The sequence below is a fragment of the Amblyomma americanum genome, chromosome 10, assembly GCF_052857255.1.
Source record: "Amblyomma americanum isolate KBUSLIRL-KWMA chromosome 10, ASM5285725v1, whole genome shotgun sequence".
NCBI lineage: Eukaryota > Metazoa > Arthropoda > Arachnida > Ixodida > Ixodidae > Amblyomma > Amblyomma americanum.
Genome location: NC_135506.1, coordinates 49,756,117 through 49,782,347, shown reverse-complemented (window position 1 = coordinate 49,782,347; position 26,231 = coordinate 49,756,117). Strand labels below are relative to the sequence as shown.

The following is a 26,231-nucleotide window of genomic DNA, read 5'->3' as shown; positions in this document are numbered from 1 at the left end:
TCACAGACGCAGTTGTCCGCCACAGGGGAAGCCACGCTTCGTCTGATAAAACCGTCAAAAAAGCGCTTGTCGTTCGTTGCAATGGCACTGTCATTGCGATGTGCGTGTGGGCCGCTAGCGAGAGAGAGAAATGATTGACTCCGGATTGTATAGTATCCGGACCTTGAAGCGAGACATAAAGAGGCGTGCGTGTGCTGTGCGATATTGGTGCACATTAAAGAACCCCAGGTGGCGGATATTATTCCGAGCCCTCCGCTACGACACCTCTTTCAGTCGGGTGTGGGAAAAAATGTCCAGGGGAAAAAAGTCCCCTGAGGGAGCGCCCACTAGGAGAAAAAGTGCCCAAGTGAAATTTTACCGGAACAATGAATTCTTTGGGAACCCACATGAGAAAAAATTGCCTTCCTTATTGAACTCTTTTTGGAAACTAAACATTTTGACAGATTTGCCTCTGGTTGGGACACTCTTTTGGAAACTTTTTGCAACTTTTTTTGGAAACTAAAGGTTTTGAGAGTTGCCTCTCTGGTTGGCTTTGAAGACTTATAGTAAACTTCACATCTCGAACAAAAAAATGTGCCACCACCATCTGATAGACGAGGTAACGAGCGTTAGCTGTTTGGTAACGCCACCTATCGTCCATGCGATTACCACGTGATTGGGTTGCCCAGTGGTAGGGAGCCACCCTACCAGTGGCATGGAGGAAGGAAAAATTAGAGGAGAGGCCGTCACGTGACATTTTTTGAAGCCGGAAACAAGCTTGGCGCCATATTGTCCGGGCGCGCTTTTGTTTATTTTTATTCGCGCTCTTGTTTACCTTTCTCAGCGCGCGCGTTTCAAATCACGCGAAGGAGCAGGCCTAAAGACTCCAGTGCGAGTGGTGCTTCCCAATGGGCACTGGAGCTTCAGTGGACGTCCGCAGGACGTCTCAGACGTCCTCAGGATGTCCAAGGGAGTTTCAGTGCCCATTGGGTTGGTTTCTGGCCGTTGTTCATGTACGGGAGACGTCGGAAGCGTTCGTGCGAGACATTCGGCTGCTTCCATTTACTGCTCTTTGTCGCGTCGTCTCCGCACCATCCCCGCTCTCTCGTTCGAACGAAACAGTCCGGCCTTGCATGGCCATAGTCAATAGCATTCGGCGAAGGCACATATCGCAATGATGGTGGTGAGCGCGGCTCGGAACTTTCACTTATTGCGGTGGCCCACCATGGTACGAGTGTCTTTTGCCGCTTTTGTCTGCGTCGTTTTGCGACGGCGGATGTTGCTTGCAGGCTGCACTTGGCGAAATATACTGGTTTACTTACATCCGGTTCATCCTAGTCTTGTGTTCATCGCAGGGATAGAAGGTTAATTTCACCAGGTTAGGTGAAGGGCACAAAATTTTATTCCATTGAAATTGTGTGTAAATATGCAGCTGCTGCCAGAATTTAGCAGAAGAAAAGAAAACCTACTCTAGCATACACTTTGAAGAGCATGCTTGTTTGTGTTCTTTCTTTTTTTCTGATATAAACCGTTACCCATGGCGCCATTAAAATAGAACTTGTTACTTTGCGCTGTGTCTCATCTTTCATTCCTTTTTTTGTGCAGTGTGTCTTGGATCACGCTGTGTATTTCATAATGCTTCTGAACCAACTACCCCACCTTAATACAGTGTAAAGTACAGTGTTGTGTTGTGTTTTACGGCACATAGGCAACTCAGGCCATCATGTACCAAACTCAAGGCAAGGAAAATTGTTTTCTGCAGACTTTTTTATCAATATTAATTATCGGTGGTGTATAGGGTGTAAAACATTAACTGTATTACCTAATAATGAAAAAAGAAATTTCATGAATGGCTAATATTAAGAGTTTTAAAGAAGGTCGGGTAGTCAGCAGGCATCCTTGGCTGGGCAGGGTAGTTGAGCCTCCCAACCAGTAATACAAAACCACAGACTTCTCAGAAATGAGAAGGTGGCTGAGGTGTACAAAAAAATGAAGCAAATCAATGGTTAGAAATTTAGAGTTTGCTGAGGAAACCTGCTTCTCTTAAAAAGCTAAAAACACATGTCATGTCAGCAAGTGCATCTTCACACAAAAGAAACATTGGGTGTAAAGGAATGTGTTCATTGCAAAACTAAGTAAAATATTTTTTTCCTAAGTTTTTCATGTTTTGTGCATGAGTATGAAATATGATTAACTGTTAGGCTATCTCCACATTTTCCACAAAATGGCTTGTCTTCACTTGTCAACGGAAAATTGTGTGTGATGTGCATGTGGCCTATACGGAGACGACAAAAAATAACTTCAATGAAGCACTCCCGGTGCAAACATGACTTCCGTTCACCTTGAACTGGCTTTACCAAGTGTAGTTTGTTGTTTACTTCATTGTTCCAAGCTGTCTGCCATTTTTTTCCTTAATTCCCTTTGTACTAATCTAATGAAATCCTTAAAGGTCATATTTACCTTTTTTATTTCCTTGCCACGAAATTGAGCAGCGCACAAATCTGCTCTCTCATTGCCCTTTCTTCTGATATGACTCGGGACCCAGCACAGTTTTATGTTTTGCCCTAGAGCTGTGGCTGCTATAATGTTGTGTATGATGTCACCAACCATAGCAGTGATTGCATTTTTAGAGTGGAGAGCAGTAAGTAAACTTTAGGAGTCTGTGTAAATAATACTGTTTGTGAGGTTCTCGTAAACTATTTGTTCAATGGCTACACAGACAGCGTAACATTTGGCAGTGAAAATTGATGCGCACTGTGGAAGCCTATTTCATTCCAATTCTCTTTTATCACTGTGCTTCCAAAGTAAATATCTGTTTTTGAGCCATCTGTATAAAAGGTCTGAAAATACTGTATTTTTCCTCAAGTGCAAGAAATTCTTGTGTACTACGTGTCGCTGTGAAGTTTGTTTCTTACGGAACTGTGTAAGAGTGAAATCACAGATTGTAGAAAAATGAAACCATGGAGGCAGTGGATCTCATGTTCGAGCAATGCCAGGTAATGTCAAGGTAAAGTACTGCCTTTAAACTAAAGCTCACTGAAAATTTTTAGTACATGGCTCTCCCTGGAAGCTTCCTGTGTCCAGTTTGCTGGCGTGGGGCTTATATTTAAATGGCCCTCTGCAACACTTTGTATTTGAGAGAATAATGATTTTTGAGTGGACAGTTGTCAAATGTGCTCATAAGGTAGAAAAAAAATCTTTTTTTGCTAGAATGAATTTAGAGCTTCACGCATGACATCCCTGAGCAAGGTTTTTGATGACGGGCTGTTTGCATGCTATGCTCCATAAAAGTGGCCCACATACTGGCCACACTTTAATCACCCTCTGTGGTGGATAGCACAACCCTCTCAGTTTTATGCTGAATGAGCGTGCACGTGTCTGCTTTTGGCTGAGTCATGAACAATGCTGCCATGCATGGTCACACCCCAGCTTAGTGTTCTGCCTGCCTTTTAATGCTGCTCTTGTTTTTTAATGTTGCAACCTGTCTCTATTGCGTATGCTTGCGTGCTGTGTCAACAGGGCCTTCTGCTACAGCAGTGAGGACGAGAAAAATCCTGCAGTATTTTGTTTTTGATCTTGAATACTGTATTTATCTTCATAACATGTATTTGTGTGGTTGCCCATGCCAGGAATGCTTTCTCATACAGCAGTGAGGATGGGCAAATATACTAAATAGTTAGAGTTCTTGATCCTGAATGCAAAATGTAGTATCAAAAAGGTGGCCGTGCCAACAATGACTTTTGATTCACAACTCCAAGAGCCACTCATAGAAGTGACAGAAACAGAGAGGGCTGAAGTGCCTATAGTAGCACAGCAGGAGAGGATATATGGCGGTGGGGAAGTAACCGCTTCCCAAAACCAGAAATTTTACTTAGGAAAGCCATGCTGAACCCCTTTTTTCTCAACAAAAACAGTCCGAGAAATACATGTTTCAAATGGGACTGGCCCTCTTTAAGAATGATTTGTAAATCCACGCATTGTAGCACTGCAACACAGCATGTTTCACATCCACAGATCTAGTTTGGAGCATAATATATATGACCGCAGCTTTTCAGACTGCTTCTAGAAGTTTAGAAGTACCCAGTGGCTGCAGTATGTTGTACAGTGCTGTGCATTTTTTCAATGTTGTATTTCATGTTTAACGTGCAGAGCTGCAGCTGTACGCACCAATTTTCGCTACTTGATGAAATACTAGCTTGTAATGTTACTGCATAGTAGCACACTTTACTTGTCTTCAAAGATACAGGCAATGAAAGTGAATTTATTGTACGTAATGAACTCATGAAATTATTTTTCTTTACCATAACCACAGGCATCATTGAAATTCAATGCACATATGTGGATCCTCATTTCACTGAGTGCTTTTTTCCACAAATAACGGTCTCACAGAACATGGGCACAATAAACACGTGTGAGAAAAGGCCTCCAAATTCACTTAGAGCTTCGCCGTTTTTGCACTTCTTGATCATGGCCTCAGTCAGAAAAGCAATTGAATTACCTGCTACAGGAAACTGGTCTAAAAATAGCACGCGATCAAAAATACAGACTTGACGTCGATATGAATGAATACACTTGAGCCCGGCATGCCACAAAGGCAAATAGCTCCCAGACGCTTCAGACGTTATACGCTTCAAAAGGGCATGCAACAAAGTTTCTGAATACTAAGCACAAAGCTAGCGCAGCTGCTTCCTTTACAATAGAATTCTATGCCCATGTTATGGCCCCCGCCGCTAACACAAGCGCAACTTCCGAAAAACAAAATTGGCAGTTGTATTATAATCAACACTAGTTGCAATCTCTGGAGCATTGCAAAAACACGTACAAGTAGCAACGAGGTGTCACTGCCAATGGAAACGGGAGCGCGAATGGCACACGCACACTGCACGCTCAAGACACGAAACGTTCACACAACACGCCGACGAACACTCTGCAGCACACGTCGTACTGAACCAATGGTGAACGAACAGCGTGAATGCTCCTTGGTTGACTGCGGCGGTCTTCCGACGGCTCCGAGCAGTGTCGCAGTAGATGAAATGCCCGTGCTATCATTGTCGCCGAACGCGTTCAAATCCGGGCACGCAAAAAGATTTTTGCTGCTCAATTCCACCTAGAGATATGGGCGAACGCCGGCAAACGTCAGACTGTGAGCACCATCAAAAACAGAAACTCGAGCAGTTACGCCTACGCCACACCTCAAATCGCACGCCGCGGCCCGCTGCTGCCGCCAGGTTTGTAAACAAGCTGCCTGGACAAGATGGCCTCCCGACTGAAAAAAATTATGTCACTTCCACCACATTTTTCTTCCACGTTGTTGTATTGGAAGGTCCTCTCCTGAGTTTTCCTTCCTCCATGCCCAGTGGTGACGTCAGGGCCGCCATGTTATGCCTACCAGAACTAAATATTAACCTAATTAGGCGATATTGATGTCTGTGTCTAACATATTGTACTCATCGAGACCATTACGAATATGCCATTAGTTAGATCATGACGTTATCGGGTAATCAATTATAAGTAATTAAATACAAGCCTAACCATAGCTAAATATGGACTTCATTAGTTAATTTTGTTGTCTAATGTGCTTTACTCATCTGGAGGATTCCAAATATCTAATACACTTTGTCTTGACCTCGTTAATTAATGAGTTATAATCGATTAAACATAGTCACACTGACTAGTTAATTATGATTTCACTAATCAATCACCAATTGGTTTGCTATATCGATTTACTGTGGGGGCCACCAGCGTGAAATCACAGGGGGTGGCAGATGAATGGGGAAAACTTAGCGATCACATGCAGAGACTGCATTGGAGAAATGCGAGAGAGAGAAATAACTTTAATTTGCACCTGTCACAAATGAAGGGGGAAAAGGCTTAAGCCTAAACTCCCATTCATTCCCCTAACCGTGGGCCGGAATCTCGTGAGACTCGGCGGCGGTCAGGGCAAGACTCATTACTTTGCGTTCTTCTGCTACGTGGTTGAGCAGTAAGGTGTCCCAGGAATGTACATTTCTATTCGGGTCATAAGAGGAAAGGCAGGTGCAGACCATGTGGACTAGATGTGCAATGCTATTGCAGTGCATACATCTAGGATTAAGACTTCTGGATGCCATTTACTGTACAGTTGAGGGTTTGGAAACTGGTTTGCAATTTCCTCCACATGATTTCCTCTTTCCTACTGAACTGTTTATCTGCTGCTGGATAGGTCTTATGACCCAGCTTATAATGAGAAATTATTTCATGGAATGTTGCGAGTTCGTCACCCGATGGGAGTTGTTCCTCGCGGGAAGGTGGCATGTCAGCGGCGATCGACTGGAAAGTGAGCCCTCGGGTGGTCCATGTGCACCTTCTCGTGCCCCCAAACGCCTTGATGAGCCAGGGACCAGACCAGTGAGATTAGCTTTAATGGTACTTGTGCTTCTCTTAGAATCTTGGTGACTGCAGCAGAGATTCTGCCCATATCATAATTCTTAATGGCTGCCTAGAGTCACTCACAATCACCCTTTTACCGTTCTGTATTATTGCTAGAGCAATGGCAACTTCTGCCTCAGTTGCACTTGTGTTTCTAACGGTGCAGCACAAGACCGGGTCTCCACTCTCACGAACCACTACTGTTGTGTGTGCTGCCTTGCAATCATATTGGGCAGCGTCCGTGTAGAGCACATCAAATCTACCTTGAAATTTGCCCTGTAGGGCCCTGTCATTGAAATTTGCCCTGTCTCCGTCTACCTTCGTAAATACCGGATGCATGTTCTTTGGCAGCGGTGGAATTTTGAGTCTATTCCTGGTTGCTCTAGGTACGTTATCTGTCCGCTTTGAACACTCTGAGGGTTCGAACCCCAGGCGCTTCAAGATTTTCCTTCCAGTTTTGTTTTTTAAAGCCTTTGATGCTGCGACAGCGTGGCGGCTTCCATGAGCTCATTGGGAGTGTACGAGAGACCTAGCCTTAGAAGTTTTACTGTCGAAGTGTTCGAAGGAAGACCTAGTGTGGTTTTGATCCCTTTTCTGATTATGATTTGAATTTTGTCCTTTTCTTCTTTGGCCAGTTTGAGATAGGCGGCAACGTATAGGACTTGGCTTATGACGAAAGCCTGAACCAATCTCAAAAGATTGGCCTCCTTCATCCCCGCATGCTTGTTAGAAATGCACTTGAGTAGCAGGCACGTCTGGCTGGTACTTGCTTCAAGTCTCATGATAGTTTGTGTTTTTGCCTTTTGCTTGTATGCACAGCCCTAGGATTTGAGTACTGTCTACCATCGGAATGGCATTGCCATTCACTCGCCAAGCAATGTCACAGCTCTTGCAAAGGGGACTGTTTCTTTTAGCCTCTAATTTTTCTGCCGAGCATTTTAACCCAATCGGCTCGAGATATTTCTCTATTACATCTATGGCTCTCTGAAGTGTGCTTTCAATCTCTCCATCGTTATCCCTGCTCACCCACAGCGACAAACCGTCCGCATATATCGTGTGATGCAGATTTGTGATTCCGACGAGCTGCCCTGGAAGCCCAGTCATCGCTACATTAAACAGGGTCGGAGAGAGAACGGGCCCTTGCGGCGTCCCTCTATTCCCCAATCTAATGTTTTCGAGTGATTGTCCGCCCAAGCTGATGGTGGAAGTTCGATTTGAGAGAAAGTCCCTTGCGTAGTTATGTCTTGACTCCAACATTTAGCACGCTAAGGTTCTTAAGTATGGCTGTGTTTGACACTATCAAAAGCTTTGGAGGCGGCGTCCAGTCCCACAATGACCCTAGTATCAACAGTCTTTTATCGGTTACTTCCTCGTTCAGCTGTAGCATGACCTCGAATGCCGATAGGTTTTATCTGAAGCCTATCATGGTATCAGGATAAGGATTTTGATCTTCCATGAATCTATTCAGTCTAGTTTGAATGGCGTGCTCCGTCAATTTTCCAACGCAAGATGTGATGGAAGTGGGACTAAAATGCTCAAAGCTGAGCTTCTTTCCTGGCTTCGGAATGAAGACCAGGTTCGCAGCTTTCCACACTTGTGGTATCTCTCCCTTGTCCCAGTATTCTTGCATATAGGTTGTAAAATTCCGAATGGAACCGTCGTCAAAATTCCTGAGCATCCTGTTGATTTTGTCTGGTCCGGCAGCTGTTTTGGTTCTTAGGCGGTTAAGAAATGCGAAAAAATTAGTATTTGCCGCTACCTTGATGGCTTCTAGTCGACGCCTTTCTACACCTACTTACCCACTGCGTTAAGATCGAACTGCCGCTCTTCGATCTCTGATTCTACTACTCGGCGATGTGTACATTTTTGTTGCTGTACTGATTGGTTGTAGGCATGATGTCATCAGACGTATGCATGACGTAACACTCTTATACTGTCACATGTTCTGAATACTTAGCCCCATTAATTAAATAAATAAATCACTGTCATTCATTACATTATAATTAGGGTAATTAATGTTTGATGTTAATGACCAATGAGTTATGACTCTGACTCGATATTGGTTAACCATTGAATTTATATACTTCACACCAGCCTACAGATCATGACTGGCGACGTCACCCGCTGATGATGTCACATCCGGTGACGCATTTTGCGGACAAATCCGGTGCCGACATAGGCTAGTAATGCCTTGGCATTAATAACTGGGGCTTCATTGGATTAACCGTAGGGTCATGCAAACCGGTCAAAAAGACCTTTATGGCAGCTGAAACATTAGGAAGTACTGAGTTTCTAAATATTACCTAGAGGGAAAACTGGCGCCCCGTCTACGCAAGTTTCTTAAAGGGCACTTCATCTACCATGGGAATGCCAGGAATACTAAGTATACATTCTCAAGCATTTACATCATTTTTCATCGAATCAGTCACACAAAACCTGCTTGAATCTGCATTTAATTTCAGTAATTCAGTATAAATGATTCACTAATTACAATTTATCAACCAAACTTTTTTCATTTCAAGATTACTCATGCACTACCTAACACAAACTTTTGCTCATTTATCACCACAGAACGACATACACGTACGCACAAAATTTGCTGACACAAAATAACCATATAATTCTTTCGCATTAATAATTTCGACCACCTGGGAATCTTTAACGTGCACCGACATCGCACAGTGCAACGCTCCCTTTTTGAGCCACCCCCCTTCCGTGAACCAGTGCTCGCCTTCTCTGCGTTTGATTTTTTTCTGTCTTCTCTCTGCATTGCTAGCAGTTTGCACAAAGGTGGCACAAATTTGCACTAAGGTGGCATTTGGCGCTCAGTTTTGTTTTATATAATGTTTAAGTGGAGTACTTACCTGAATCGATCAAAATTAATCTGAAGTGTTCATTGTCTGAGGTGATGGCAAACCAGAACTGCAAGCTTTTTAAGTAATTGTGTAGTTCCATTGCGCGCCTTCTAGTCGGAAGGGCACTCTACCTTGCAGGAAGGCTACAGACAGACGCACTGGAGAAATGCAAGGTGGAGGGAGGAATGCAGTTGCATGCAGTAGTGTTTCCTGTGCCTAACTTTAATAAAATGGCCGAGAAAGAATTTTTTCAATGGCAGAGTGCTCATTCCTCTGGCGGGCACAGAAGATGCCACGGATACTACTGCTACGAAACCTTTCAGTTTCGGTCTGCCGTCACCGCACACAACAGACATTTTCGGACGATTCTGGCCGAATCGGGCAAGTAACCCACCCAAACTAAGTGTAAAATAAAACTGACCACCTAATGCCACTTTTGTGCGAAATTGCAGTCAGAACAAGCAAGCGGATAGGCCGATGAAATTTTTTTATCGATTTTCTCTTATCTATGCAACAGTCGATACATTCGGTAGAAGAGCTCAGTGGCTTTTTGTTTAGAGTCACCGCAGTGAGCAGTTTGATTAACTGCTTGACAACATGATCTCAATACTGCGAACACTTTTTTGATTGTGCAAAGGGAGCTGGTTGCTGGCAGCTTAATTCGTCTCCTTGCGGATGTCATCGCGATGAAGCTTGTTCGGCATTTTTTTAAAAGATTGCTGCGTTTTCTGCCAGGTGAGCGCGTAGTTCATTTAGTTTGGAAGTATACAGCCACCACTTGCTAAGTGTCGCTTTGCGGTGTCGCCTTTATTTGCTCTGCCATGGGTCTGCTCGCGCTGTTTGTGTGAAACTGTGCGAGTGTGGCACGTTATTCTGTAGCAAAGTGGTCTGTCCCCGGTGTGCGCACACTGGCGATCGAGTTACAAACTTGTTTGGAGCAGTTGCTCTCTTCCCCATCTCCTGACGCCATGGCACGTCACGCTTGTTTGTATCCTACGGAGAATTAGCATTATCGTGATTCAGGCTGTTGGGCTCCAGTTTACAATCGTGGTAGTGTAGTGGTCAAGTTTGATTATTAATGCATCGGGGTGCACATGGTTCTACTCGCAAGAGTGGAACCACTCGCAAGATTGGAACCACTCACAAGATTGGAACCACGTTAGCTGGACATTTCTATAATTATGACCGATGTAGAGGGACAAAAGTTCGGATTCGTGGGGAAAAAAATATGTTCCTCCCTTGCACTTCTAGCCGATCAGTTGATCGTCATACCAGCTGATGAAGCTTGCATGTCCCTTCATGCTTCTATAATTTTCATTGAGCTCCTAATTTTGTCTGAACGTGCAGAGACAATTTTTTTTCCTGACACTGCATCCCGCTTAGTTTCATCTTCCATACTCGCCCATTGCCATTGCGGTTGATGCATTCTGTTGCTTTTATTTTGTTCGGCTACTGACCCGAAAGACGTGGCTTAGATGCCAGCCGCGGTGGTCGCATTTCTATGGAGAAAGCGACTCAGGCCATGAGGAACGCCGTAGTGAAGTGCTCCAGATTATTCCAACCATGTGGTGTTCTTTAACATGCACTGACATCGCACAGTGCACGGCATTTAACATTTCGATGGAGGCGAAAGGTTTACACAGCTTGTGGCCACTTTTCATGCTTTCTGACAAGGAAGCTGATGCTTTGCAATAACTTGAAAGTAAAACAATATTTTCAGATATAAGACAAATATAATACGGTTTATTCTACAGCATCCTATGCCAAAAGGCAATGGCAGCAAGTTGTAAGGAATCTTCAACAGCTTGTGAGAAAGTTGCTGACCACCTTTCAGTTTTGATGGCTTTTAGTTGAAGTGCATTACAGGGTCCGATTCTTGCTTACCTAGGCAAAACCTGTGTGTGGCAGACTGAGAAAAGCACCACTTTTCCTCAGAGAATCGCATGTTTATGTTGAACAGAAAACCTCAATGAACATATGCTGAACATTTGGCACTTCAGTTTCTGAAATAGGCAATGCCAATTAAGTAGTAAATGGCAGTGAAAAAGGAGCGATGCTATGGTATGAGGGGAAATTATTGATTATGGATTCTGTTTCAATTTGGGTGGAAACATCCTTCACACACCTAAATCAAAGAACTGTGCATCATGTTGTAGTCTCTTATCTCTTAGTCTTTATGCTATGTGTAATACTGTTGCGAAGCCTCAGGCTAGGAGTTTTATGCTAATTGAAATAATGTGCATGTGATTGTATTTTTTTTTTCGGGAACATGAAAAGGACAAGGCAATTTATGCAGTTGCAGAAAAACTTTGAGTCCAAGGAGTACTTGTTTAGCTGTATTCTTGGTATTTGTAGCAAAAGGTTGCCGCGTCATGCTTGCATTAAACATCTTATTTAGCAGTTCAGGAGCAGGAAGAGCAAGTCGTCATGATAGGCATCGCTTCTTTATAACCCGGGACATTGACCTTTATAGAAGTATGTTTGTGATGGGGTCATTTATATTAGCTCTTTTCGTCTTGCAGTATACATGGCACTTCAATTGAATGACCACCTGGGTGCACCCCTCATTTGTGTATATTTCTTGTGTGGACTTGCGCTATGAAGAGCCATGAGAGCACCTTCCCCTCCTCTTATTTTTCTGTTACTCCTTTTCTCTTTCATTTTGTTGACATTGACATTACAGTGATCACCATATACGATGTTGTACATACAGTATTTACACACACACATATTTACCCATACAATGTCTCCTGTCGCTGGGCTCCCGCAATGAACTTGTGTGCTTGAATACTTGCACACAACACACAAACACACACTACACAGCCACCTAGAAGCACCAAAGGGCTCTTAACAATCTATATCTCGCTTACACTTCATGACATACTAAACCACTACACACTCATACACATATTACTAAGTCATAAACATCATAACACGCTCTCTAGGTGCCCCTCCAACACTCATGAACCAATGACCCTTTGAGGCCTATGTGTTGCATGCCCGCCTGGCATGCAGAGTGCCTTGGTTCGACCCCGAATGGCGGCTGATTTTTTTCAATGAATTACTTCTATATTCTGAAATAAACTCATTAGAGGAACCTTCTCGCTAATTTTGGTTTCCTTTGTATCCCCCCCTCCAATTCGTTTGCATAGGTTTTTTCTGTCTGACTCAGGATGACTGCCAATGCCAGGTTTTCAGAAGACTAGCTCTTTACGCTGTCACATAAAATAGTCTTCACTTCATATCAGCATCCCATTCAGGTTCAGTTTTCTGTCTGTAGTTGTTATGTATTCTCATAAGCGATATCATGCACAGTTTTTCCTCAGGAATCAAACCTTTATCATGATAATTATTCTGCATGGTATTCAGAACTGAACCGTACATCTAAGAACTGAACAGTCCGTTCAGTTATAGTCACTTCAATTACTGGATGGTTACTATAGATGCTTTTGCATGCTCAGCTGCTACGTGTGTTCTGTGATCGTGCAACATATCAGCCAGTGTCCGATAGAAGTGCTATCCTGTGCCATTCACCTGAAGGTTGGCTCTATCCTTATACTGTTGAGGATTTTTTTTTCACTTGCAAGAAAAATTGATGTGAATCAGCTCAGTAATGTTTCACAATTTCTCTGCTTTGCTTTTTTATCATCACGCATAACGTAGTGATGTTTTGTGTTTTCATAGGTTGCTATGAAGATTTTTTGTATGAGTTATAGTTAGGGGTCGCACTTTTCGGCTTTTATTCTTTAAAAATTTGGAAGACTTTTTTGGGTTTTGATTCCAGGAAGCATTTGATTATTGTCGACGAATGAAATACTGACTTTTTCGGTGACAATGCTGTGTGGTCACAAGTCATTTAAAGTCTATCTCAGTATTTTTTATCACAAAGAATCTATTTACCAGTAGTTAATGTGCAGATTATATGACTTGGAGCTGCACATTATAAAAAAAATTGCTACCCTCACAAAAAGAGTTACTCAAGTTAAATAAGGGCAAGCAGAAGTGGAAGTTTACTTCTACAAACTAGGTTGACATGTTATCTTTGGGTTGTCACGCAGCATGGAGTGTTCAGGCAGCGCATGACATAGCCTTTTGTGTTGATGGCAGCAATGAAACTGTCACTGAATAAGTCATGGTAGCCGCATACTTTTTCGTGACGCCCATTCGTGTTTTCATGTATCTTACATGCATTTGGTTAACCTAATTAGCTGACAAAATGCTCTAATCAGGTAGTGATAGTGAAGAAACAGAGCTTAACTAAGAGGTGATGGTTCCCGGTCTGAAGAGGCATGTAAGCTAACGAGGCAATAGCTGAAATCGCACAACTGTGCTGCTTATCCTACAATACAAACGTCGCATCATGCCCCTGACTTCGCTATTTGGTGAATTAATTTCAAGTTTAAGTGAGCGCAACTCTTATTCAGCTGCCAGCTAGCTATGCCTTTGAAGTCAAAGATACTGACCTTTTTCGGCTAAAACCGAATTCCAAAAAGTGAATTTAGTGTACTTTTATCGCTTTTTTTTTAATGTGAAAGCATATGGTTATGTCGCGTCAGCAAAAAGTGTCCGCAAATTTTGTCCACACGATTATGTCGTTCTGTGGAGATAAATGTACAAAAGTTTAAGTATGTTAGGTAGTGCGTGAGTAAATCTTAAAATGGGAAATGTTTGTTTGATGAATTATTATTAGTTAATTAAATGATTAATAAATAAAATAAATGTTTTGCTTGAAGCAGGTTTTTTGTGACTGACTCAATGAAAAATGATGCAAATGCGTGAGAAGACTTACTTAGTACAAAAAGAATAAAGAAAAATAAATCAAAATCAAATAAGCAATATAAATTAAGTTAAAGCAACAAAGTTTCAAACAAAAAATAAACAAAGAAAAATGGAGGGAGAAAGAGAGGAAAAGAAAAAGCTTTCGCATTTCCACTCTTAAACAGACTTGAAGTGCAATCCGGTAGTTCTTTTTCCGGTTCCAAAAAGTCCAGCCCCTAGTTATATGCCAGCAGCAATATTTTATGAACTCAAATATTTTGTTGATAAATAGCTAAACCCATACTAAAAACTGTGTGGATGTATCAGCAAGTTTATAGAGTGGCCTGAAGGGTCTTACCTCCTTGATACAGAATGTTCCTTACACCGAGACCACAAGAAATCCCGACTGCCAAGCAAACACTGGCCTCCTCATTGCCAAGAAAAACACAACTGAGACATTAAAGACTTGGAAAATAGTTATCCCCAACATATGACGGCCATCAAGTGTACATCTGATTGGTGTGTACAAGGACACAGAAAACAAAAATAGTGGAGCCTTTCATGATTTTACAATCCTCCGGTATACATGCACACAGCAGACATTTGAAAAATGTGCTGCCGAAAGTGACATACACATTACAATTGTGCTAGTGCTATATTTGGGCAAATGCGGTACATTTCAAGACTAGCTGAACAGACCAACCAAATCAAGGTGAAGACTGCGAAGTGTAGAACGTCTCTCGAGACTACAACGACGTGGGCACTGTTGGAGTGTATTTTTTAGTTTCAAGGTCACTGTTGTTAAGACGAAAAACATTTTGTGCCAATGGAATGAAAGCGTTTCTTTGAAGAAAGTTTTTTCTTTCTACATAAGGAGTAACACTGTCATTAGGCGCAAATGCTGGCGTGCGTCTTCACTAATTGACAAGTGGCATATTGACTCGACTGTAGTGACCTTATTAAATTACTATTAGCAGTGAAAACTCACCCTTCTCGTTGTAATTCAGTCATTAGAATTCGATAATTTTTGCTGACATATCGTTACAGTTGTAGTTGCTGTATATTTGGGTTGGTACATACGGTAAATTTCAGAATTAGCTGAACAGAGCAGCCAAAGTGAAGACTGGGATGTCTATTTTCTGGGAGCACTTCTTCGATAAGTTCACCTCCATCGAACCCTCGAAACTCGCTCTACATGTTGCCACTGTCACCAGACAGTGGACGTGTTCGTCATCGTTCATGGTTTTTGCTCATGGGAGCCGCAAGAAGTGATGTATTTCAGTTGTGGATGCAGAGTTTTCCTTAACTCCTAAGCCGCAGCTACTAGGATTACGGAAACCTAAATCTACAGTTTGGCTCGTTTGACCATCAAGGTCGCTGTTTATTTTTTCATTGGGGCTGCTTCCATGCATCTGGCACTTTTGTCGGATTTATAAGCTCCGTAGAAACGACCGACTCAGAATTGGTCAGAGGAGGCACAGTCGTGTGTTTCAAAGTGCTCTCGAGAAATGCTGCCTTTTTGGTCAAGAGAGTTTTCAAGCTGCGTGAGGCCCTAGTTGAGGCTGTGTGCTTCGTCTTTCTACTTTATTCGGTGAATCACTCCAGGAACTGAAAATAAAAATAGTCACATTTAGCATACCGTTAACCGTGTTGCAGATACCGTTACCCGAGTGCCGAGAGCCCGTACGCAGACTATGTGCATATGCAGACCGCATTAATGGCACTAGGTCCCGGTGGCTGAGGCAGGACGGGAGTTTTGCTGACTAGGACATATAGAGTCAGGTATCAAGGGATAGACACGTGCGTTAAATGCGGAGGGGAGGAAACGGCTGAACACTTCATACTTTTCTGTAAAGGGCTTAACCCTACAGTGGAAAGCAGGGGGGGGGGGGGGGGGGGGGGGGGCTGGTTTATCCAAAGCATTGGGGTTTAAGGACGGTGAAGGGAAAGTAGATTTTAAGCGGGTAGAGGTAACCAAGCGAAGGCTATCTGACTGGTGGCTAAAATGAAGAGAAGAGTAAAATTTCACAAGTAATGGCTAGGTGGCTTGAACCACCGCCCAATTTAAAGGGTTTTGCCTTATCCATCCAACCATGCACACATGCCTGTTTCATCGGGACCAATCGGCGTGTGCGCACTTGTGGGCGGGCTCCGGGTTCTCCGGTAACTGGATATGCTAAAAGTAGATAGCAAAGCGCATACTGCTGCTGGTACCATGCCCCGTCATTCTGCCACGGCTGGATGAATGTATGGATGGATACGGCTGAACCCTTTAAATCGGGCGGTGGCTCAAGCCACCTAGCCATGACTTGTCTTAATTTTAGCCGCCAATCAGATTCCCTTCATTTGGTTACTTCTACCCGCCTTAAGTCTACTTTCCCATCACTATCCTTAAACCTCAATGCCTTGGGTAAATCAGTCCCGCTGCTTTCCACTGTAGGGTGAAGCCCTTTACAGAAAAGTATCAAGTGTTCAGCCGTTTCCTCCGCTCCGCACGCAACGCACAACATGTCTATCTCGTGGTACCTGACTCTACATGTCTTAGTCCGCAAAACTCCAGTCCTGTCCTCAAACAACAAAGAGCTTCCTCTACAATTATCATAGATATTTTCTTTGGCGATTTCCTGCTTAAAGATCCTGTATGTTCCCAGTGCCGATTTCGTTGGCATCCCTGTTTTCCACAGAGCTCTCTCTATTTCTTTAACCTTTTTCTTAACCGATAATTGCTGATTTTCCCCCCCCTACTGCTGTCCAGGTATTTGCTTGTCAATTCTCTATTTCGCTTTCTCCATTTCTTGTCCACATTCTTCATATACAGGTATCTGAAAACTTTCCTAGCCCACTGCTTTTCCTCCATCTTTCTCAATTGCTCCTCAAATGCTATCTTACTGCTAGCTTCTCTGTTCTCGAACGACGTTCATCCCATATCACCCTGTACCCCCTGATTTGGTGTATTGCCATGTGCTCCCAAGGCTAGCCTCCCTACGCCGCATTGTTTGATTTCTGACCTTGCTTGAACATCTAGTCTCATCCACAGGACCGCATTACCGAAAGTCAGGCTAGGAATCATCACCCCTTTCCAGATTGCTCTTACCACTGCATATCTGTTGCAATTCCACAGTGCCCTATTTTTTATGACATCTGCATTCCTACTAGCTTTATTCATTATATATTTTTCATGCTCTCAGATACTCAGCACTGTTTTTTATCCACACCCCAAGATACCTGCACTGATCCACTCTTCCTAGCGTTAACTCCTGTATTCTTTGCTCGCTGCCCTCATCATTAAATATCATGACTGCAGGTTTTTCCTTACTTAACTTGAAACCTAATCTATCTCCCTCTGTACCACATATGTCTATTAACTTCTGCAAATCTTCCTTGTTGTCAGCCATTAGCACTATATCATCTGCGTATATTCGTTTTGGTAATGACTGTTAAATACATTCCCCTTGCTTGAAAAAAGAAAGGTTGAAGCCTAGTCCACTCTTCTCTAGCTTGGTCTCCAACCCTTGCAGGTAGAACATGAACAACAAAGGAGACAGAGGACATCCTTGCCTAAGCCCCCGCTGTATCTCTACAGGCCCTGATACATTTTTCCAGATTTTATAAGCACTCTGTTACCTTTATCTCTTTTAGAAGATTAATTACTCCACCCTCCCCATCAAATGTGCCCAGTATGTCCCACAAATACTCTTGAATAACGTGGTCGTAGGCTCCCTGATATCCAGAAATGCTAGCCATAAAGGCCTGTGTGCCTTTTCAGCTATTTCTATACACTGCGTCAATGAAAATAGATTGCCCTCCAACCTCCTTTGTTTCCGGGTCCCATTTTGTAGTTCCCCTAGCACCCCCTCGTTCTCCACCCAAGCCTGCAGTCTGTCCTTTATAATCTGCATCACCACCCTGTAAACCACAGATGCCACTGTTATGGGACGGTAGTTACTTACCTCAGCTTTGTCCCCCTTTCCCTTATATATCATGTTCATTCTACATAATCGCCATTCTTCGGGGAATTTCCCATCCACTATCATTTTATTCACTACCTGTATTAATGTTTGCTTGGATTTTGATCCCAGCTTCTTTATCAACATAATTGGAATACCATCTGGTCCTGTTGATGTGGCACTAGGAACATTCTCTGCCCTTTCCCACTCTCTTTGCTCAAGTGAAGCTATTGCAGTAACCGGTCTATCCCTCGATAAATTATGTGCAACATTCCTTTCTTTAAATTTTTCTGTCATCCTTGTTCCTATGTGTTTTATCGCTTTACCCCCTTCTAGTTGAATACCCTGATCTGTAACAATAAGCCTTTGCTCTAGCCTAGTCTTTTTACTCATTGCATTGAGATGTTTCCAGAATTTTTTGAGCTGGTTTTCTATCTTTTTTATTTACTTTTGACATCCATTGGGTAGCCTTTCTTCTAATTTTCTCATTAATCAAATAGGATGCTTCCCATCTACACTTTATAAAGGTGTCACATTTTCTGTCCACTTCAACTTCTGGTTCCCCCCTCTTCTTGGAATATCTGTGTTCCCCGGACGCTTCCTGACGTTTCTCTATCGCCCTCTTGACCTCCTCATCCCACCAACTGTTGGGTTTGCGTCTTTTCCCATTCAGCTTTACTTGCACCTTAGCTAGCTCTAGTTCCAGTAATCGAGTTAGTTTGGTATAAGTTCATTCTGTTTCATCATCCTCATAAAAAACTTTCTCAATTTGTTTGGCTGCTGCTTTTGATTGCTTTTCTGAGTAAAAATTCTCCTCTGATTGTTCATCTCGCTTCAGTCCTACATTGGTTTCTCTTCTGAAACACAACTTGATACGCGTGTGGTCACTACCTAGACTTCTGGAACCATATTCATCTATGCTCATTACCCCTAATCTATTATACATCCTCTGTGACATTAGTGCATAATCTATGGTCGAGTGCAGACTCCCTGCCTCCCATGTTATTAGCCCTTCACACTTCTCAATACTGTTGCATACAACTAAATCATGCCTGTCACACATGTCCTGTAGCATGCTTCCTGTCGAATCTGTGTAACCATCCAGGTCTTCTAAGTGTGCGTTCATGTTGCCTAATATAATTATCTCGCCCTGTCTCCCTAGCTCATCAATGTCGCTTGCAATACATTCTAACATTTTCCTGTTTTCCTCTTTGGCATTAGCTCCTGTCCACAGGTATACAAAGCCAAGGAGTGTTTGCTTCCCTGCCACTTTTACTTTTAGCCATCAATGTTCCTTCCATCCCAGTTTAACCCTTTGAAAATTCATACTTTTATGAATGAATGCCCCAATTCCACCCACCTTTCTGCTGCCCTCTGTTCTATTGCAATATTCCCATGCATAGTCTGGGTTACAGGGTGGCTGCTCCATGTCTGTAAGATGCGTTTCCACTAAACTATATACCATTAATTCTTCCTGCCTTAACTGTTCTTCAATTTCCTCCCATTTCAGTCTATTCCTGCCACCTTGCATGTTAATGAAGCCTATATCTGAACTAACTTGGCCCTGGCGCTTGCGTCTATTTCTTCCCCTATGGTTCTATCGTCCCTTTGATCTTGGTTCTTCTTTCTCTACACTGGTACCCTCAGAGCTCTGGGTCCCCCCAAAAAAGCTGTTGCCTGGCGACCTATCCTACTACCCACCCTCATGCCAGTGGAACCACTGTAGAGAATGCCATGCTGTGCAAAAGGGTGGGGCCTGACCTCGTACACGTCCCTGTTAACTTCCATTACCCCGTATCTTAATCGTCGACTCATTAACCTAATTACACGATTACCCTCAACGACCCTCCTTTCCGTTTCGCCAGCCTGTCTCTGGGCCTCTGGGATTGTGCATATGGTCACATGCACACTCTCAGAGGCCACTCTAAGCCTACGCATCCCCACTTCTAACTGCTTCTCGAGATTCTGGCTCCTCCCTTTCAGCAGATCGTTGAGACCAGCATGGATAACAACAAGGTGTTCACCATCCATGTTGCCCCCCACCACCTCCTGGGCTTTGGCCATTGCATCTACCATGCACCTCCCTGACTGGCCCTCTACCTGCACCCGCCTGTCCGCCTTCACTGTCGTTAAAACGCGTCCCCCAACCCTCGCTACGTTCGAGTCCCCGACTACCAGAACCCTCCTGCGCTGTAACCGTTCGCTTCCTAACTGCGACCGTTGCCCTCCGGATCGCACTAGCCGTCTCTTCCGCCGCCGTACCCTTCTGTCGCGAGTCTCTGTGCCCGTTTTTACCTCTATCGCGTCCCCACTCAAAGCCCGCTGCGTTACACCACTGTAGGATCGACGAGCCTCGTGCCCCACCTGACACTGCTCCGAACCGGACTGAAGAGGCGGCGGCGCCGCCGTTCGAGTCCGGCGGTGACTACGCATGCGCAGATCTCTCTGAGGACACCAGATGGCGCCACGTTCTCGTGATCGGTTTAGTGACCGGTACACCCGGCTGCCGCATCGTAACCAATCAGCGCGTGCGTAGTAGCGGTCCGCGGTGTACTAAAGCTTTGCAAAAAATTGTAGCAGTTGTATTTTATTTGCGGATTGAGCCACAGCTTAAAGGCAACTGGGAAGCTGTAGTACGCAGCTCTGGTATGAATACCTAGAATACCTGGAGTTTAGATTCCGCATGTTCTTGCGGCAGTCTGTAATATTCGACAGTCGAGTCGGCGCCCAAACGAGCGTTTCGGAGAGCACATTCACTATGCCAAGAGAAGAGGCATGTTGTCGAATCAGCTGTGTATAGGTGCTCTTTTTTTTTGTCGGTCGCACGCCGAAAGCAATAAAGCGCTTTGCTTTTCCCTCGATTCGATGCACATTGTGCATATACCCGTCTGCCTTTTAAGGCGGCTCGTATCGCCTTATTTTCGGCCGCAGAAAGAAACAAATAACAGGCTCGCGGCTTTCCGCGTTGGGCTCCACATCATCAGCCGACGTCGCCTGGCAACGGGACCCTTCATCTCGAAACTAGCCATGGCAAATGCAGAAGGGGGGGGGGGGGGGGGAATCTCGCGCGCTGTGTTGCGATCGGGGCACACCGCCCATATATACCGCGCGATACTCTCCGAGGCGACGTCAATTCGAGGTGACGCGAGGCGATTGCATGGTGACAGCGGGAGCTCTACTTGTGAAGCGGTATTCACACGGGGGACCTCGGCGCGGAGGGACGGGGAGACGAGGCGCGCTACGTCACCGGCCGGCCAAACCCCTCCCCCGCTCCCAAATTTAGTATTCACACGGGCAGCGGGGAGCCGCCGCGGGGATCTAGACGCGCGAAGCGGCCGGGCGGCGTGGGAGGGGTTAAAGAAAGGGCCGGACGGCCGGTTTTGCTGTTCTTTGAAGACAGCGAAGGCTAAAAAAAATAGTAAAGATTGAAGGGAGATAAGAGGGAAAAGAAACCGAAAGAGGGAAACAAACAGACAGTTCCCAGCACCGGAGCTGAATACACGTCGAACTTTCTGGCGCTAGAGGATCCAGAGCAGGAAATGGACGTCGCAAAAAGGCGCAAGTACGTGTTGTTGGCGGCTCTACTTGAAACCGAGGATGACGACGATCTTTTCAAGAAAAAGCGGCGGTGCTGGGTGAAGCCATGGATGCAAGAAAAGTCCCTTGGTGTGCAGCACAGTCTGTATAACACGCTCCGTGAAGATGACCCGGACGAATACCAGAAACTGCTTCGTGTGCCGCATGAAGTTTTCTTGTGGATGCTGGAACGCATCAGACACCGGATTATTATTTTTTTTTTACAACAAAAGCCGCCATCTGGGTTTACCATGCTCAAGGAGCGGGGCTGTGCTGATCTGAGGAGGGAAAATGCCGACAGTCGCTGGGGGAAAAATTAGACGAAAAAAAAAGAGATGCGTGAAAGATAGAAGAGAAGAAACTCTGAGAAGATGCAGACAAACACAAAGACGACGTATGCCACAAAACGCATCTTGCTCTAACCAGTTCATAAATATTGGACTTCAAAAATGTTTTTATTAGTGCACGCATTCCTCTTCGTCCAACGTGCGCAAAATCCACGGCAAGAAGTAATACAGCTCCGTCGACAGCGGAGCGCCACTCACAGCGACCCCAACGCGCGCCCTGCCAAGTGCCGCCTAATCTCCCGGGGACGCGGGGACTGAACGTAGCGGCCGAGCGAACGGTCCCCTCCCCCGTCGGCGGCGGCCGCCGGACCAAAACCGGAAACTGCGTCGCCGCGAGCACACTCGAAGGCGTGACGTGTACGCAGCCGCCGTCAGTCTCTCGGTGGTGGTGCGTCAGTTCGGGAGGGATTCCATCCCCCGTGTGAATACCCCTTGAGTGCGTGCATGTGTGTTTTCCGTGCCCACCTAGCACCCAGCGGTGTTGGCTCAGTGTTTCTGGCTTATAGTGAAGCTTCAAATGGGCCTCGTTGGCTTTTCAGGTTTAACTCTATTAATGCGGTGCTCATGGGCACGAACAACACAGGACGCATGAACTACACGTGCAGCCAAGGCGCTGATAGTGAGAGCTGTCTGTATGTGTAGTTTCTCCGTCCGGTGTTGTTCGTACCCATAGCGTACAAAAACGTTTACGTAACGTTACTCTGCTGCTTGGCACGGTTCTGACTCTCCCGCAAGTTCGTCTATACTCCAGCCGCGTTTCGATGGCGGCAGAATGAAGGTCCTCATTCGCTCTTATCTTGCGCTGTTTGTGCAAGGTGAAATAAGTGAATAAAAATAAATCAAATAAATATTCGAGACTCGGTTTGAACCCGCGGCGGCACGAATGGATCAGCTTCACTGGTAAGTATTGCGCGAGAGCATTAGGCTATCGTTGCATGCGTAGGCGTGGACCTGCAGGAACGCGACACTGGAGCATGTGCTTCTGCCATACACTCAACAATTTTGAGGTGCGTATAACTTGCTCCCTGTGCAAGTGGACACCTCAATCGCGCCTTCAGGTACAGGGCCGGTCAAAAGTTCCCAGGCCGCGTGATCTTTTCGAGCGCTATAGTCGGGCAGTTCCAACACTCCCGAAGCCAAAAATCCATATAGAGGGTATAGGCGAAGTATCATTCGCACCCGTCAGAACCTTGATTGCTTCAGCTGCTATCTTAAATATGGCAAGATACGCCGCTGAAAAGCAGACCCCGTGGCCTGGAAATTTTTTGACCAACCCTGTACGTGGTGGTGATGTCCACCTGCAAACAAACGGAGCTTTCGCACAATATTTTGTGCTTAGCAATGCTAGACCGCCAGCCATTTTTTTTTATGGTCGCTGCTACTTTTCTCAATTTTTGTTTTCATTTCATTTAGTTTTTTTAATCCTGCCGTAACCCTTGGTTTGCTTCTTCTTTTTTTTCGGGAGAATAACTTTACTGGGTGCCACATAAATTTAACCACCAGGTGGGGAAGAAGCTTTTCCCCGTCGGCGTGCCTATAGCTGCCTCCGCGTAGCCTCTGCATGGCACATCAAGAAACTCGTCGAAACGGAATAATCCAGGATATACGAAGCGAAAGCGATATTGAGGTCTCCACTGACCCACGGAACTTGTTGTGCGCCTTTACTTTCGTGAAAATGAATGGTCTTTGCAAAGTTGTCAACGCCAATGAACTCTATGATCGCCGGCGGGTCACTTGTTTTGTTTGGTTTTTGAGGAAAGGAAATGGCACAGTATAACCGTCTCACATATCTCGGTGGACACCCGAACCGCGCCGTAAAGGAAGGGATGAATGCGGGAGGGAAAGAGGAAAGAGAAAATTGAAAGTTGGATTTTGAGGAAAGGGGCGGCGCTGCGCAGCGGCGGGACACCCGTGGCCCGGTGCTACTAGTGGCGCACGCGCAGTAGTGACTAGGAAGCGAGAGAGAGAGAAATTAGGCAGTGGCTCAGCTCGGCTATGCCAGGATATATGTAGCGAAAACTGCGGCATAGCATGGTTAGCCTTGGTTAATCTTGATTGCAAGGCCAGGTTAGTCTCGTCGTCAGCAATGTTGTCGCATTAAAGACGACACAACTGTGGTTACGGTGCACTTGAGCTCTCCTTTTCAATCCTCCCGCATGTTACCAGGCATGCGACGCAGCTGGTGAAGTGAGTGGAGGCGAGCGCAACGACGAGGAACGCTGTGTGACGTCATACCAAACGGGGGCGGCATTGAGCCGCGTGGTGTGACGTCATGCCAGATGGCGAGGCTAGCGCGCAAAGCACAGTAACCGTCTCACATATCTCGGTGGACACCCGAACCGCGCCGTAAAGGAGGGAGAGGATAAAGAGGAAACGAAATTGAAAGTTGCATTTTGAGGTAAAGCGCGGCGCTGCGTAGCGGCGGAACACCTGTGGCTCCGTACTACTAGTGGCGCATGCGCAGTTGTGACTAGGGAGCAAGAGAGAGATGCGCCGTGTGTCGTCGCTGCTCCTCGCGCATGCGCAGCACGTCACTCCGGGAATCGCGCGAAACTGCTCAACCTCCGGCCAGTAAAGTTTTCGCTTTAAAATAACAATAATAGTAATTGGTTTTTGGGGAAAGCAAATGGCGCAGTATCTGTCTCATATATCGTTGGACACCTGAACCACGCTGTATGGGAAATGATAAAGGAGGGAGTGAAGGAAGAGGCGCCCTAGTGGCGGGCTTCGAAATAATTTCCACCACCTGAGGGGGGGGGGGGGCAATGACAATGCACAGCGCACTTTCGCCTTAGCGTTTTGCCTCCATAAAACCGAAGCTGCCGCGGTCGGGTTCGAACGCGTTTCGCTTTAAAATGAAAATTGCGAAAAGGAAATGGCGCAGCATCTCTCACATATCGGGGGACACCTGAACCGCGCCGTAAGGGAAGGGATAAAGGAGGGACTGTGAGAAAAAAGGAAGAGGTGCCGCAGTGGAGGGCTCCAGAATAATTTCGACCAGATGGGAATCTAACGTGCACTGACAGCACAGCTCTGCGTTTCGCCTCCATCGAAACGCGGCCGCCGCGGTCGGGTTCGAACCTGGGTACTCCGGAACAAGCTGAGAATTTTTTTCTCTCTCCCGTCCCGTTTTTCACTAGGTCCGTGCTCCGATCCTTTGTTCCGTCGTTCGCCTTTCATTGTCTGTTCAGTTCCTCAGTCCATCATTTGGATTAATTCGGGCCTGAGATACCGAGGCAGTAGCAGGCTTCTCTCGCGTTTGAAGGGAGGACAGTGAGGGCGAACTCGGTACATTACCTTGTTTCAGTGACAAACAGGGTATACTTTAAAGGGACACTGAATTGATTTAGATGCTCATATTGTAACGCAAGAAATCTGTGCAGGTTGTCTTTGCGAGGATTTGAACCGAAATTAAGAGCTCTTTGCGGACTCTATACTTCGGGAAAAATATTATTTATATATATATATATATATATATATATATATGTGTGTGTGTGTGTGTGTGTGTGTGTGTGTGTGTGTGTGTGTGTAGCAGACAAGGCAAATGAAGTGAGGGACTCGTTTAACAAACATATTAAGGAAGCCAACAGTCACCGAAATCAAGGTGCATAGGGGAATGTTTTTTTTTTAATATCTAGTGCCAATCAATTAGTTTTTTAAAGAAAATTACTTATAAAGCAGCAGAAAAAACAACCATACCGCCGGTGGGATCCGAACCCACGACCTCCGAATATCGCGTCCGGTGCTCTTACCAACTGAGCTACGGCGACGGATGTCCAATCTGCTGCTTTCGTGGGTATTTATGTTTTGCGTGTAAGCGAACCTTGAGAGTGTTCACCAGCGCCACCCTCGTCCATAGCGGTGGACGTAGCACGTCCTGTAATACCGCAAGTGTGACGTAGAACGTCATCTAATGGCGAGGGCGGAAACTGTGCGAGAGCCCTCTTATGCTACCTATGGCATCAAGACTGCCAGAACCGAGACCCCCGTTAAGCTATTAGCAGACAAGGCAAATGCAGTGAGGGACTCGTTTAACAAACATATTAAGGATGCCAACAGTCACCGAAATCAAGGTGCATAGGGGAATGTTTTTTTTTAATATCTAGTGCCAATAAATTAGTTTTTTTAAAGAAAATTGCTTATAAAGCAGCAGAAAAAACAACCATACCGCCGGTGGGATCCGAACACTCTCAAGGTTCGCTTACACGCAAAATGTACCGAAGTTCTTCCTGCGGTACATTGATGACTGCTTTTGCATAATCAAAAAGAATGCCTTGGCTGCTTTCACGAACCATTTGAACAGCATGGAAGATTCCATCCAGTTTACCGTCGAGGAGGAGATTTCTGGCCGTCTTCCTTTT

The 26,231-nt window shown here is 45.1% G+C and overlaps 2 protein-coding genes across 2 annotated transcripts in view; one reads left to right on the top strand and one right to left on the bottom strand.

The window, feature by feature from the left end:
* Positions 1–26,231, bottom strand: part of LOC144107669 (major facilitator superfamily domain-containing protein 4A-like) — a 422,352-nt gene that overhangs the window by 248,348 nt on the left and 147,773 nt on the right. The gene's annotated exons all lie outside the window — the stretch shown is intronic.
* LOC144108787 (uncharacterized) overlaps positions 1–26,231 on the top strand; it is a 31,736-nt gene that overhangs the window by 489 nt on the left and 5,016 nt on the right. The gene's annotated exons all lie outside the window — the stretch shown is intronic.